The sequence below is a fragment of the Mauremys mutica genome, chromosome 6, assembly GCF_020497125.1.
Source record: "Mauremys mutica isolate MM-2020 ecotype Southern chromosome 6, ASM2049712v1, whole genome shotgun sequence".
Lineage (NCBI taxonomy): Eukaryota > Metazoa > Chordata > Testudines > Geoemydidae > Mauremys > Mauremys mutica.
Genome location: NC_059077.1, coordinates 45,509,694 through 45,524,072, shown reverse-complemented (window position 1 = coordinate 45,524,072; position 14,379 = coordinate 45,509,694). Strand labels below are relative to the sequence as shown.

At 40.3% G+C, this 14,379-nt stretch overlaps 1 protein-coding gene across 3 annotated transcripts in view; it reads right to left on the bottom strand.

The window, feature by feature from the left end:
• FAM169A (family with sequence similarity 169 member A) overlaps nucleotides 1-14,113 on the bottom strand; it is a 56,683-nt gene extending 42,570 nt beyond the window's left edge. For 2 of the 3 annotated variants that reach the window (XM_045021778.1, XM_045021780.1), the window contains exon 1: nucleotides 13,591-13,736. The gene's annotated coding sequence lies outside the window, so the exon portion shown is untranslated. Of the gene's footprint in view, nucleotides 1-13,590; nucleotides 13,737-14,026 lie in introns of those variants that run through there. The other variant, XM_045021779.1, reaches the window with a different exon arrangement.
• Nucleotides 14,114-14,379: the final 266 nt, after the last annotated feature.

Here is a 14,379-nt window from a genome sequence, read left to right as displayed (position 1 = left end):
ATTTTAAAAGGAGAGATTAAGCTGTTGGAGGCAACACATTGATCCCAGCAATAAGCAAATTCCAGTCCCACCTGCCATGACTATTTGAAATTTCACATTTTTAAGATTCTTTTGGACTCTAGAAAGCAAAAACCATGAAGGTTTTCATCTCCTGAAAGAAGTTGCTTATATAATCCATATTTGTGTGAATTACTGTTCAGTTTTTCAGGTGAGAGAGCCTTGCATATTTTCACAATTCTGGGTTTTGGACTTTTTTGGAGAGGGAGCTGGGGAGCAAAGGGGCACCAGGAACAAAGCAGGTCCTCATTGTGTAGCCTGTCACTCCTCTTTTTTGTTTCTTTAAGCTCTGTGTGTTGCATGACTGTAAAACTGTCATGTCAAATCCTTGTCATATTCTGTGGGATTGTGCTCTGTTCATGAGATAACCCTCCAATTGGCCAGGAAATATTCTGGCTGAATGAGCAAATTTGATATAGCCTTAAGCATCCTAACTCATCATGAGCATTCATGCAAAACAGATATTAAAGGGGAAAGAATGTCCAAATAATTTGTTTTTTAATTAGGCAAAAAATGTAATTCTTTCATTTAAACAAAAGTCAAATGTCACTTTATCTCACTATAAGTGCACCATCTTGTATAAGATACTCAAAATTCATTTTACTAAAGTCACACATGCTACACTTGCTTCAGCGTGGAATAGAATGAGACTTTTCACCCTCCCCCTATAAATTACTATGCCAGAATGCGCAACCTCTTTTAGAAACAGCTGTGGTAACACAGAGTGTCTGAGATCAATTCAAGGAGCCCTTTGAAATACCACATTTAACAAGATGAGTGAACATGATGTTGCTGTGTGACTTTCCACCATATTCTAATTCCCACCACAGAAGTACATCCATAGATGGAGGTCAAGATGTGCAGTGTTCTAATATATACAAACAGACCATAAGGAGAGGAGGAAGGCATGCTGTGGGAGAGTGAGTTTTTAGCCAATACACTATGTAGCCTAAGATATGTAATATTGGCAACCTTTGATTGTAATAGATGGGTAAAGAAGAGATTTAGGGTTTTTTTTTTAGAATATTCATAAAAAACTGATAAATTTCAAGCCTTTATATTATTTAAAATATTTTGTTAGAATTTTTTTACCCATTGGAATAACCTGTATTTGCAGGATCAGGACACACCTATGCCTAACTTTACTCAATGTAAAGTGAGCATTAGTCATGGCCAGCATCAGGTGCTCTAACTCAATTGTTGACAACTTTGTATACATGCTACTTTTTTAATACGGAAAGTCAGTTATGCACATGGAACGCCCATTGCAATGAATGGGAGTTCCAGGCCAGAATGCTCAGAGCAAAGTTAGGCACTAAATGTGAATTATACAAAGCAGCATCTATCACATGCACAAGAAAGCGCTCATCCTGAAGAGGAGAATCAGATATGGACCGACCCTCTCATTTTCAAAACTATGAGACCAGCCAGACAAACAAATAAATATATTTGCAGGGAAGCCAGTTTACATTTCTACAAAAAGGGAATTTCCCTCTCACACCTAAACTAATCCCTAGATTTTGGGGAAAGTACAAAAACTTCACTTCTTGTAAGGAAAATATTTCAAACCACAGCAGCCACACTATACCAGGCCAAATGCCAAGGAAGCTATTCTGGGAGGATGGTGTGGCTGAAAAGCCACATCAACCTATGCTGATTTAAAAAAAAAAAATCCCCCAAAATCTGGTGCTTAACATGCACTCAGCAAATTCAGCTTTCATTCCAATGCAGCATAAACCCTGGAGCACGGGGTGCCCTGCACAAAAAAATGAAGGACAATCTAAATCTAAAAAAAATGTTATATTGTTACATACTCTAAGGCTGCGTGTCACAGATTTATAGTGATTAAAACTATTTTTATGGCTCCTTGTTACGAATATGAGGGGAAGGGCAGTCTAGTGGTCAGGGTGCTAACATGGGACTCAGGAGACCCAGGTTCAGTTTCCTGCTCCACCACAGACTTCCTGAGTGACCCCGGGCAAGTTACTTAGCCCAGGTCTACACTAGCAGGGGGGTGACCTAAGATACACAACTTTGTAGCTGAAGTTGTAGATCTTAGGTCAACTTACCTGGCTGTGAGGACGGCGGCGACTTGACCACTGCCACTCCCCCATCGACTCCGCTTCTGCCTCTCGCGAGCTGGAGCTCCGGAGTCGACGGGGAGCACGATCGAGGATCGATTTTATCGCGTCTACAGTAGACGTGATAATCGACCCCCGATAGATCGACCACTACCCGCCAAGACCTGCCCTTAGTTTCTATGTGCCTCGGTTCCCCCTCCGTAAATGGGGACAATCCCTATCTTGCAGAGGTATTGTGAGGATAACTTCATTAGATTGTGAGACTATGGTAATGAGGCCATACAAGTATTTAAATACATCACTAGCTTGTAATATTATAAAAAAACCTACCAAGAAATTTTAGAGTAAAAATAAATAAATAAATAACTGGTACAGTTACCACTCTCTGGTCAAAATGTGTGTCATTTGGTGCCCAGTGAGGCTGCACATCAAGGCATCAGCAGGTCTTTTCACCCCCTGCTCCTCACTCCCCCAGAAACCACATAAACATAGCTCTTTCTACTGACTAGAGTATATATCTGCATTTCTTTATAACTCAAGGGGCTTAACAGATGAAAATAAGACAAGGCTGGAAAATCCCAAAATTTTAAGAATTAAATATTTGATTTAAAAAAATGCATTAAAAATATTTGTTTTGCACATTCCTTACTCTACTTCAAATTATTATGAACCACATCACATCATTAAAGTGAGCAAAAATTCCACATTTCAGATAATAATGGAGTTTATTAATTTTTACACAACATCAACATTTCAGAATAGCTGTACTTAACCAATTCAGGTGAGTTTCTATTCAAAAAACCTACAACACATAGCTGAAAAGAGTTGCATTTATTTTCACTACCATGTTTAGCATTTGCACTTCCTTGACAAATCTCTCAGTATGCTACACAAACTTAAAATAAGAACAAAAAGAACCCCTGTAACATTGATTCTGAAATGTACTGTATACAAATCCAAGTAGAAGCTTCAAAAAATTAGATAAACAAGCAAAGCATCATATTTATAAAAAGGAGAAAGGCTGTGTTTATAAATATGCAAAGTCCAGTTAGGGGTTTTTGTTTGTTTGTTTGTTAAGATTTTGGATTATTTAATCCTCGTTTATCACTAATTCCTTTCAACATTAAACTTTTATCATCCCTTCTTATGTAACACAGCAGAAAGTGAACAACTAGCTTGCATTACAAAGCATTTTTAAAGGCCCCAAACAAATGGAAACAACAAAGCGGTGAAAATGTTTTCATTTTGTTCAAATGTTTGATTAACAACAGTGGATTCAAAAGAAGCAGATAAATGAATAATACTTTTCATTTCTATAATGTCTTTTATCAGAGGCTCTCAAAACACTCTTCTAACATTAATGAATTTAGCCTCAATATCCCCATGACTCTACCCAGTGACTTTCCCAAGACTACAAACGAGATCTGTGGCAAAGCTCAAAATACAGTTAGGTCTCCTGAGTCCTTGTCTTTCACATTCTCCCTACTATATTAGTGGTGCTTTTCTCACATACAGCTATTAAAAGACTACAAACAATGGGACCACACAAGTTACATAAACCTGGATTTGGAGATTTAAAAACTAAAAGAGAAAAAGCCTTAAAACAGGATAACAAACCAAACAAGAATATACACAATGAAACCTCCATCAAGGATCACCTCAAGTCTGAACTGAACAAGAAGTTCCCCAAAAGTATCCCTGGGGTTTTGTTAATCCTTAGAACAGATAAAGGTCATCTCTATTAGTGATTTGAAATGTAATGGTTCTTTGAGGCAGGTTTCATTGTATTCCTATTTCTAAAATTACACAAACCTATCTCGATTACAGAATTTTCTTCATAATCTCTTCATGATAGCATTGTGAAATTAATTGAGACCTGTACTTTAGCACTCTCTTTAAGATACAATTCCACATGAAGATAAGTAACTCCCCTGGTTCTTAATATATCCAGCATTATACTGATGAGAGAGAATAAAATCTCTTGTCTAGAAAACACTGTCAACATCCACCAAGTGCCTCAGATTAATGCACCAACCACATTATTTGTAATCTGTTTAAAGCTGCTTACACTGCTCTGGGTTAGTACCAGAGAAACAAATCTGAGCTGCTGATTTGAAAAACAGAAATCACTGTAGGTTTTTGTTGTTGGGGTTTTTTTGCCCTTGCTAGTACTACACGAATTTGACAATCATTAATGTTAACATTCTTGCACCACAGAGATATGGAATCCTTTTGTAGATAAAGGATCTGACCTCAACAATCCTCACATAAGCAGAACTTCAGTGGAGATCAGTGAGAATTTTGCTTGTGCAAGGCCTACAGGATTGAGCTCAAAGTGTGGTGTGTTTGTTTGTTTTTGTTTGTTTGTTTTAATGTGAATCTTAACACTGGATTCTGCAAGAGAAAGTCATCAGTTTATAAAATACTACATTGCAAAAATTTTTCATTCTAAATCACAATAGAAATATGAATATCTACCTTAAACTACATTGTTCTGGAACAGAAGTCTAGCTCTGAGAAAATACTAAAAATTAACCTTCTAATCCTAAAATGGAAGATCATCACCATTTAATACCCAAGGAAGATGCCCACGTTTACCATGTATTACTAAATGACACAATCATCACTGCCATATATTTTTTAACTGATAGTCATTAAAAATAGAACTGGATGTTAAAAACACCTTCATGTTGTCAGTATAACAATTTATATATTACTTTTTCTATTAACATAATTAGGAATTTCTCCTACTCTAGATTCACAGCCTGAGAAAAAACACAACCCCTGGAGACAAACAAATACATTATTTAATATGTAAGAAACCACTTATATAGCTCTTTACATCTTTTAAGTGCCTTATCAATACTGACGAATATTAGGGTCCAATATTGCGCCTATTGAAGTCAATGGCAAAAATCAATGACCTCAATGGGAGCATGATTGGGACCACAATTAATTGTTATAAACACGCATGTGGCAGAGTTCAGTTAAGAGGAGCATGTTCTGTAACTGCACTTTAAGCATGTGTGCCTAATTTTAAACATGTAACCCCACTGAAGTTATTCAAGTGGTCAAAGTTAGGCATGTGATTAAGTATCTTGCTGAATCAGAGCCTGAGTTTCCTTAGTGATGATTCAGGTAGACAATATTTATGTGCTGGCTTGAATTCACGTGTTCTGTCCCATGTATTCCTGTTGTAACAAGAAAATCACCAGTTTTCTTAAACAGTAAGTCTCCAGTCCATAAGATTTTTGCCAATTAACCTCCAAGGCACCTTTCTATAATAAGAATGGGCCAGAAGTCTTCTAAATTAATTGATTAAAAATCTCTGTATGAGAAACTTTGAAGTAGGCACAGTTTATAATTAAATCTGAATGAAGAGTTCATCAATCTGAAAATTATTTCAGCCATCTTCCATCTCTGTCACTCAAGCTACCAGTTAATATACTATTTCACAAAAACAAACTAACACATAATACATCTTTGCTAATATTTCACATCTAAATGACAGAGAGCTAAGACTAACTGGAGCAAAAGGAATTTTACTTCATAGTCCGTATTCTTCCTGTAATGTTCTCCTGAGCTGCGTGGCATCCACTCATCCCCACCTTTATTCTTTTTCTTAACCTCTCTCTCTCTTCTGGCACTTTCCCTTCTCAATTCAAGAATGTTTTAGTCTCTCCCATCTTAAAAAAAACCCACACTTCGCCCCACTTGCCTCTCCAACCACTGCTCCTTCTCCCTTTCATCTCCAAGCCCATTGAATGCATGGTGTACAATAGCTGTCTGGACTTCCTCCCCTCCAGTTCCATCCTAGACCCGCTCCAATTCAGGTTCCACCATTTGCCCTGCTCTGAAACCACTCTCACCAAAGTCTATAATGACCTCTTTTTAGCCAAAGCTCAGAAGCAGTACTCCATCTTTATCTTTCTTGACCTGTCAGCTGCCTGACACTGGTCACCATGCTCCTCTTCTTGAAATCTTCTCCTTCCTTGGCTTCTGTGACTCCATCCTATTCTATATAACTACTCCTTTAGCATGTCCTTTGGAGGATCCTCCTCACCGCTCCTCCAACTGTCTAGGGCAGGGATTGGCAACCTTTGGCCTGCAGCCCATCAGGGAAATCCACTGGGGCAGTTTGTTTACCTGCAGCGTCCACAGGTTCGGCCCATCACAGCTCCCACTGGCTGCGGTTTGCTGTTCCAGGCCAATGGGGCTGCAGAAAGCGGCATGGGCCGAGGGATGTGCTGGCCGCTGCTTCCCGCAGCCCCCATTGGCAGCAGAATCAGTAGGTGTTTGCTGTCTATGCTATTAGTTATTGTTAAGGACACAATTTGATCACAAATTCCGTGACTTTAGCAGATCTCAGTGACTTCTTTGTCTTCGGCTTCAGCCCTGTGCATGGTGGTACTTGGGCTTCTGTGATTTATTGTATATTGTCTGCACTCTGTCAGTTATTTTTACTAAAAATACCCATGACAAAATCTTAGTTAACTAAGTTATCCTAAAATGTGCCTCACTTAATACCGCAATACTGCACTTATGCACAGTCTTCTATCTAAAAATATTCAAGCATATAAATTAAAACACCCTATCAAAATAAGCATCACATAAGGTTAATAATATATGTTAATGAACATTTACCTATGAATCATCATTACTGCTAGCCGTTGGCTTCAATTGATTATTTGTATATGGTGTAAATAACATACTTTCATTAATAAAGATATAAATGTGGCTCAAGAACTTGAGTGGCTAAAGATTTTATTTTAAGAACATAATTCAATTGAGTTAGCACTCCTAAAACTCTAGTTCACTACTCATCCTATAAGTATCACATTAAGAATAATAAGAATTTGAAACATACTGTAACTGAAGTATGGCACTCTTCAGAACAGTACTAGACAAATACCTTTGACATTATTATTACAGTTACTCCTATAGGTTGACAGGAAGGTAAAATATTGTGTTAAAGAGAGAACTGAATCTGATTCTGTTATCTATAGTAAGAATTTGCTAATATAGAAAGTTATCATTTGTTGGTGTGCCCCAGGGACCAGAACTGATGGTGTCCAATGTATTTATTAATGATCAAAAAACAGGATGAATTGCATGGCACTCAGATACCATGATTATGGAGATCCATTTAAAACAAGATGACAACATTTGCTAGCAACACAACTATTTAGGTTAATCAAAAGTAGAGAGGATCAGGAATTCCAGAAGAATTTAAGCAAGCCTAGGTAACTGGGCAGCAAAGAAAGAGTAGGTAGTTTAAAAGATAAAAGAAAAGACATATGAGAAGGAAGCCAGAGACACCAGCCATTGTGTACAAAGAGGACTGTGTTATCAGTGGCATGAAATACATTGCACTTAGGCAGAGAGGATAAACATGAGGAGGAAACCGCTGCCAACAGAGCAGAGGTGGTCCCAGACCATTCTGACAGGCGTAGTTTCAGGTTATAGTATCACAGGATCAGCTAAAAGACGAATACTTTATAGCAACAGACTGGAAGCAAATAAGATGTTAGACTTAAGCAGAGGATACAGAATACTACAGAAGAATTTATAATGCCCCTACTGAACACCAATGATACAGTAGAACCTCAAAGTTACAAGCTGACCGGTCACCCACACACCTCATTTGGAACCAGAAGTATGCTATCAGGAAGCAGCAGAGACCAAAAAAAACATTTAAAAAAGCAAATACAGTACAGTACTGTGTTAAACATAAACTACTAAGAAAATAAAGGAAGTTGAAAAAAATTTGACAAGGTAAGGAAACTGTTTCGGTGTTTGTTTCATTTAAATTAAGATGATTAAAAGCAACATTTTTCTTCTGCACAGTAAAGCCCTATTAAGAATGTTCAGTTGTAAACTTTTGAAGAACAACCATATTTTGTTCCAAGTTGCGAAGATTTCAGAGTTACGGACAACCTCCATTCCTGAGGAGTTTGTAACTCTGAGATTCTATTGTACATTTGCACCTTTAATGCTGTATTTTGTTGTTGTCCTTTTGTTTCAAAATCACATCATGTAACAAAGGTAGAGGTGAAACATGAGTAGGAATAAACACTCATGAAGTGTCTACACTAGTGTTTACAAAAATGTTAGTTAACACATATTAACTGCCAGCCATTTAACATATTACAACACAAACAAAAACTCTAGACAAGATTGGTGATCATTTGTTTGGTTGGTAGGTGAAAGGAACTCATATACAATCCTTTCCCTACTATATCCTAACTTTCTCTTCATTATTCATCCTGGACTCTCCTAGAGTCCCACACTTCTTTGTGGGTGTCCGATGCTCCTTTTCCCAAGCCTGTGTCTTGTATCACTTCTTCAAGCTACCCCACAATTTCCTAATTGTTCAACCTCTCCTGGTCCCATTCCAAGGTGAAGATGGGCTCTCAAGTTACAAAGTATCCACAGACATTCAAAAATGAGGGAATGGTTTAATTTAGAGCAGAGCTGAGACCCCCTTCCCTGTAAGGCTACAGCTGCTCATTTGTACTTTGCAGATGGTTTTAAGCAAACGCAGCATACAGCATAAACCACTGCTCAAAATAAGATACTATAGTACACGGACTATCAGTCTGTTCCAATATCAGCGTTGCCAACTCTCATGATTTTCTCTCAAGTCTTGTGATTAATAAAAATACCAAAGCTCCAGTTTCTGGAATCGGGTTTTTAACCAGAGAACCTTTGCTTTCATTAAAAAAGTTTCTAGTCCTTAAGTCTTCAGAGAGAAGCTGGAGATCATGAACCCTAAAATGCCAATACCATAAGACCAAAAAAGAAAAAAATCCCCTATTTTTGGAATTTCATGATTTCTAAGCCAATCTCAGAATTTTTGAGCCATCCTTTGGGCTGGCAATGCTGCAGCATGGCAGTGGTTATGCTGCTGCTGTGATGAACAACTAATATGCACTTAAGGATCTCTGATGAAGTTTTTTTTAAATCAATTTAGAAATCACCCAAGTTCCAATAGAAGAGTAAGTTTATTGGTTAATTTCCACCAAAGCTTTGAGAACTGCCATTCATTGGTAAGTATTTACCCTCTAAACTCCCTTGCTGAGTGTGTTAGAAGTACAAAGAGCCAGACACATTATTTGTCTTCTAGTAACACAGCAGAATGTACTAATAAAACACCTGACACATGTGACAGCTTGTGTACAAAAGTATAAACAAACTATGGTTAGTACAGCATTCCATACCAGTTGAACTTCATTGAAAGAAATAGATTCCATGAGTAGAAATGGCCACTGAAGTTATAATGGTAATTAATCACCTCTATGTTAAGTTTCCAAATAAGACACATTCTTCTAGCATTGCTCCAGGTGCTACTGATTTGATGAAGGCTCCACCCTTCCTGGTTATGTAATCTTTTCCCCCATGATTGCACAGGATTAAAGAAACTTGATAAAACGTGTTAGTGAAGCATACCTATCACCTTCATTTTATTTGACTTCATGAAAGCTAGCAAATATCAACAGTGGTGTCAAGTTCTGTTCATCCTAACCCAGAGCTTGCAATTGTAGCCATGCAAGCACAGAGGTCTGCCCATATGGATGTAATTGGAGGACCTCGTCCCATGTTACTCCAATATGAAACTCTTATTAAAGACTCCTTTTACTATTAAAAATACATAGCAGCCATAAAGAAGATAGAACTACACTATTTGGTAGTATAAGCAAAGACGTAGAATACTAAATGACAGTCCACTATAAAGTCCACTCACTAGACTCATAGCACAAGGAGTTCAATTTTTATTTATAAAAAATAAAATTCCCTATTATTTTCAAAATACAGAAAAAAATAAGTTAGTCCTGTCTATTCTCACTAATTCTGGAATAATTTTAAGGCAGCCTTGAAAGTCTCTTACTTTTGAGAAAACTGAGGGAATACATTCCAGGGAGATATTTAAAACCTCTCTTGCTGAAACCGACTCTCAGTTTGAGAGCTCCAAATACTACAAAATGTTCACTTTATTATTTGTAGTCACTAAGTGAGTGTTGGGTGTATTCGGTCATTAAAAAAAAAAAAAGTCAGTATGCACAAACAAAACTGCAGGGATGCCAGACAATAGTTACCCAGGCATAACTATCCTTTTGTAGCAAAGAATCCTGTGGCACCTTATAGACTAACAGACATTTTGCAGCATGAGCTTTCGTGGGTGAATACCCACTTCGTCGGATGCAAGCATGTATTCACCCACGAAAGCTCATGCTGCAAAACGTCTGTTAGTCTATAAGGTGTCACAGGATTCTTTGCTGCTTTTACAGATCCAGACTAACACGGCTACCCCTCTGATACTATCCTTTTGTACTTTTCACCTCAGTAGTTTTTAACAGGGTGCAAGGGGGGAGAAGTTATCCAGTCCCTTTGCACTGAGAATGGCTTATACCCATAATGACATTCCTCGGAGCAAGAGTCTGGTTTTTGTTTTCTTAATTTACAAACAACAACTTTATTACCAGCGCAATGGTACAATGTGAACACTCCAAGGGCCAGGCATGGATAATAAAAAATGCCAGAGATGAGTATGCACCTCACATTATTCAAAGCATGCAAGCTATTATCTGCCCCAAATTTTACATTTCACAGACCACAACAGGATGACTAATACTTTTTGGAATGTACTGACTGATAAGATTTGATGACTAGGTTACAACTTTGGGTGGGGAGGGGAGAAAGCACTTCTCTATGCTAGGGTAATGGAAAGGGGCACGCACACAGTCAAATTACCAAGCTTCTCAAAATATATACATGCAAAGGAGCTCGAAATACAGTAAAGTTAAAGTCTGTTTCATTTTAGATCTAAAACTATTAATATTTTAAAATACCTGTCAATATAATCAGTAATACCTGTGAGGGATCACCATAGCTTTGTATAAAAGTAGACACTCCTACCACACCAAACCCTATTACATTTAAGAAGTGATGCAGGTAAAAAGTGTGGTTGTACTCTGAAGAATTAGTGTCATCATGAGATTCCATACTTGTCTCTCAATTATTCCAGATCAGTTATTCTCTCTCATATATTCATATAAACTAAGGGACAGCCCTGCACACTCAAGTAGGGTCTTTCCAATTTGCATCTTACTAGTAATAAATATTTTGCAGGCCAAATTCTGCCCTCAGAAATACCTGTGCAACCCACAGTTACCTTACACTGGCTTGTACAAATGAGACTGGATAATCAATTCTGTTGACAGACAAGCAAGAAGAGACTCAAGCTTACTCTTTCTGAGTTGTATATTCTTTAGAGTGCTAACAGGAGTAAAACAATAGCAGATATGACTCAATACACATCTGAAGCAGATTAATGGGTAAATTGCCATTTTACATACTTTTCAAAGTAAAATTTCTCTGTGTAGAAGTCATAAACAAGTGCTCTAAAGGCAACCTTTGACTATTTGTTGGAGAGACTAAGGGGATTAAATGGAGAAGGTACATTTTAAAAACTGCTCACTATTCTGTCAGATACATATGGGCTCCCTATGTAACTAGGTGACTTTAGTACTTTGCTGCCCTAAACAATGGAGACTAGATAGGGTCACATTGGGGGAAAACACAGTATTAAACACAAGTAATGCCCACAGTCCCAAAGTATCAGGTGCTTTCTACAAAAATGATCAGCAATAAAATAATTATTGTTCAAACAAATAGCTATCATTAAGCTTCAGAGTAAACACAATCTGAGATTAACTGAAGAGTTCACAAACCTGTCAGATATACTGTTTTCAACTAATTGAAATAATGGATAAATTCACATTCATGAAGTTTTCATTGTAACCATTAAATAAACTAGAAATTATTTTAACTGAAAGTTTACATTATACAGAAACTGATGAAGCAACCCAGAAAAAAGAGTGGGTACAGTCAAGACTTGGAATAAAAAACTGACAGTGTACTCAGTTTCTGTATGAAAAGGTTGAGGGAGGCGGAAGACACAGGCTAGAGTGATCTCCAGTAACCCTTTACCAATCATTCAGTGGAGCAGCATTGATTTCATTATGTTGATCATCCTGCCATGACAAATACACAAATTAAAAACTGGAATAGATATACCACACTTCAGCAAACAGTGATGCATAATATGCCAAAGTGAACACCTGTGTTTACTGAACAGATAGCCAGTAGGTAAGAGAAGGGAAAAAAAGTTGGACACATAAACAGAAAGAACAAGCAGTATCAACTAGACAATACTACTTCCCACAGTTGACTCATTTTCATCAGGATGCACATGGTTAAGGAGGAGCAGAGGGAAAGTAATCAAAGCTCATAAGACTTCCAAAATGGCAGTTTTTTATTTGGTGTTATTTTTAAAGACTAGTTTTTACTAAGCACTTTACTCTTCAGATATAGTAATTAAAAATAAGTATAATGTATATTACACCTGAGATTTCCTTTAAGATTGGTAAAAGCCATTGCTCTAAATCTGGCTTCCATGGAGTCATCCCACTTTTCCTCGAGCTGATTTGGCCTCTACAAGAGGACAAGAAGGCCAGCTCAGCCTAAGTTATAGCCAAAACCTCTCTTTGCTTTATCAATGATGGCTCATGACAAAGTAAAACACTTTGCTGCGGGGCAAACAAAACACATCCCACAAAGGTCCATTGTATAATATATACCTTTCACAAAAACTGCCTGGCTGCATCAAATTGTTTGGGCCAGAGATGTGGCCATTTCCTTGGAGCAAAGATAAACTTACATAAAACATCCAGCCCCCCAGGTGCTAGGGTGGATCCAGGTCCTGTGCAAAAGTAACAAGCTGTAGTGCAGCAGCTGACAAATCTAGCACACCTCCCTCATCTAGGTGAGAGAGACTCCGGGAGGGAGGAGGGCTGAGAGAGGGTTTTAAGGCAGGGCATATAGCCCCCTTTACAATTAAGGATTCTGCTGTGTTTGACTGAGGCCTTTACAGTCCCCCTCCTTTATTCCCACACATCCATAAATGACCTCCATTGATTTTTACTGCTACACCTTGAAACCGCCGCCTTTGCCTAACCCAGGCCTTTCATTCACACACAGCCGGGGAGCGGGCCCCATGCAGCGAGCAGCACTCCGCGCCCCCCGGATTTCAGTGGGGTGGCTGCAGCCCGGGCGGTGGTGGCCAAGCCGGCGGAGGAACAGGCCAAAGAGCAGGGCCGAGAGCCCATGGGGGCGGGGGGCCAGCACACACCTGGAGCCATGGCCTGCCATGGGGGAGGGGAGCCCCGGCCAGCGCCTGCCGCCCACCTGCCTGGCAGGGACCCGCCGCCAACGCCACGCGCCGGCCCCGGGCTAGCGGCGCCCCCGGGCTAGCTGCGGGCCGGCCGCGGGGGAGGCCGGGCGGCCGCCTCGCCGCTCAGCCCTCCGAGCCAGGCCCGGATGGGAGGCACCAGCGGGCGGCAGCCAGGTTAGCCGGGGAGCGCCGCGCGGCCCCGCGGTCGGAGTCACTCACCTCGGCCGGCCCTTTGCCGCGGGAGGGCGGCGGCGGCGGCAGGGCTGGGCGTGTGGGTCGGTGAATGAATGGAGGCTGCAGCGCCCGGCTCTGCCAGCAGCGTCCCGCGTCTCACCTTCTGCCTCCCTCACAGCCGCTGCCCGGCGCCTGAGCAGCTCATCGCCGCTGCTGCTGCCGCCCCCCGCTCCGCTCCGCTCCCCTCCCCTCTGACGCACTGGCTCTGCAACGCCTCGAGCATCGCCCACCCCCGGCTCCCCGGCGCGCGTGGTACCCAGCGCAGCCTCCGCCTCGCCGCCAGCCAGGGCGGGCGCAGAACAGCGAGACTTCGGGACTAAAGCAAAACCGCCTTCACCCAGCAGCACCGGGCCAGGGGGCTGAGCCTCCCTTCCCTTCCCTTCTCTACCGAGCATGGGGCAGGGCTGCTGAGCGACAATACCGGGCTAACAGACTTGGCCGTGCGTTGTTGTTGTTTTTTTCCAAAGGACACCGCAGGATCCTGCAATAATGCATGCAAATACTCCCACTTGAGTACACTCTGGAGGATGGTGTGCGATGCCCTTACTGTCAGCGTGAGCGCCTGCGTTTCAGGGAAATAAAGAGCAGCCACAGAGAAAAGCAGGACAAAGCTTATTGTCAGGGACAGCCCTGCATGCTTGATTCATGGTACAAAACTAAACGGCTGTAGCATGCTGCAAGCCTTTGCATAGATATTGCAGAAGTACAGGATGAGACGCATTCTAAATTGACATGGATGGAAGGTAAACATCTATCTGGGGCCATCCCTTAAAA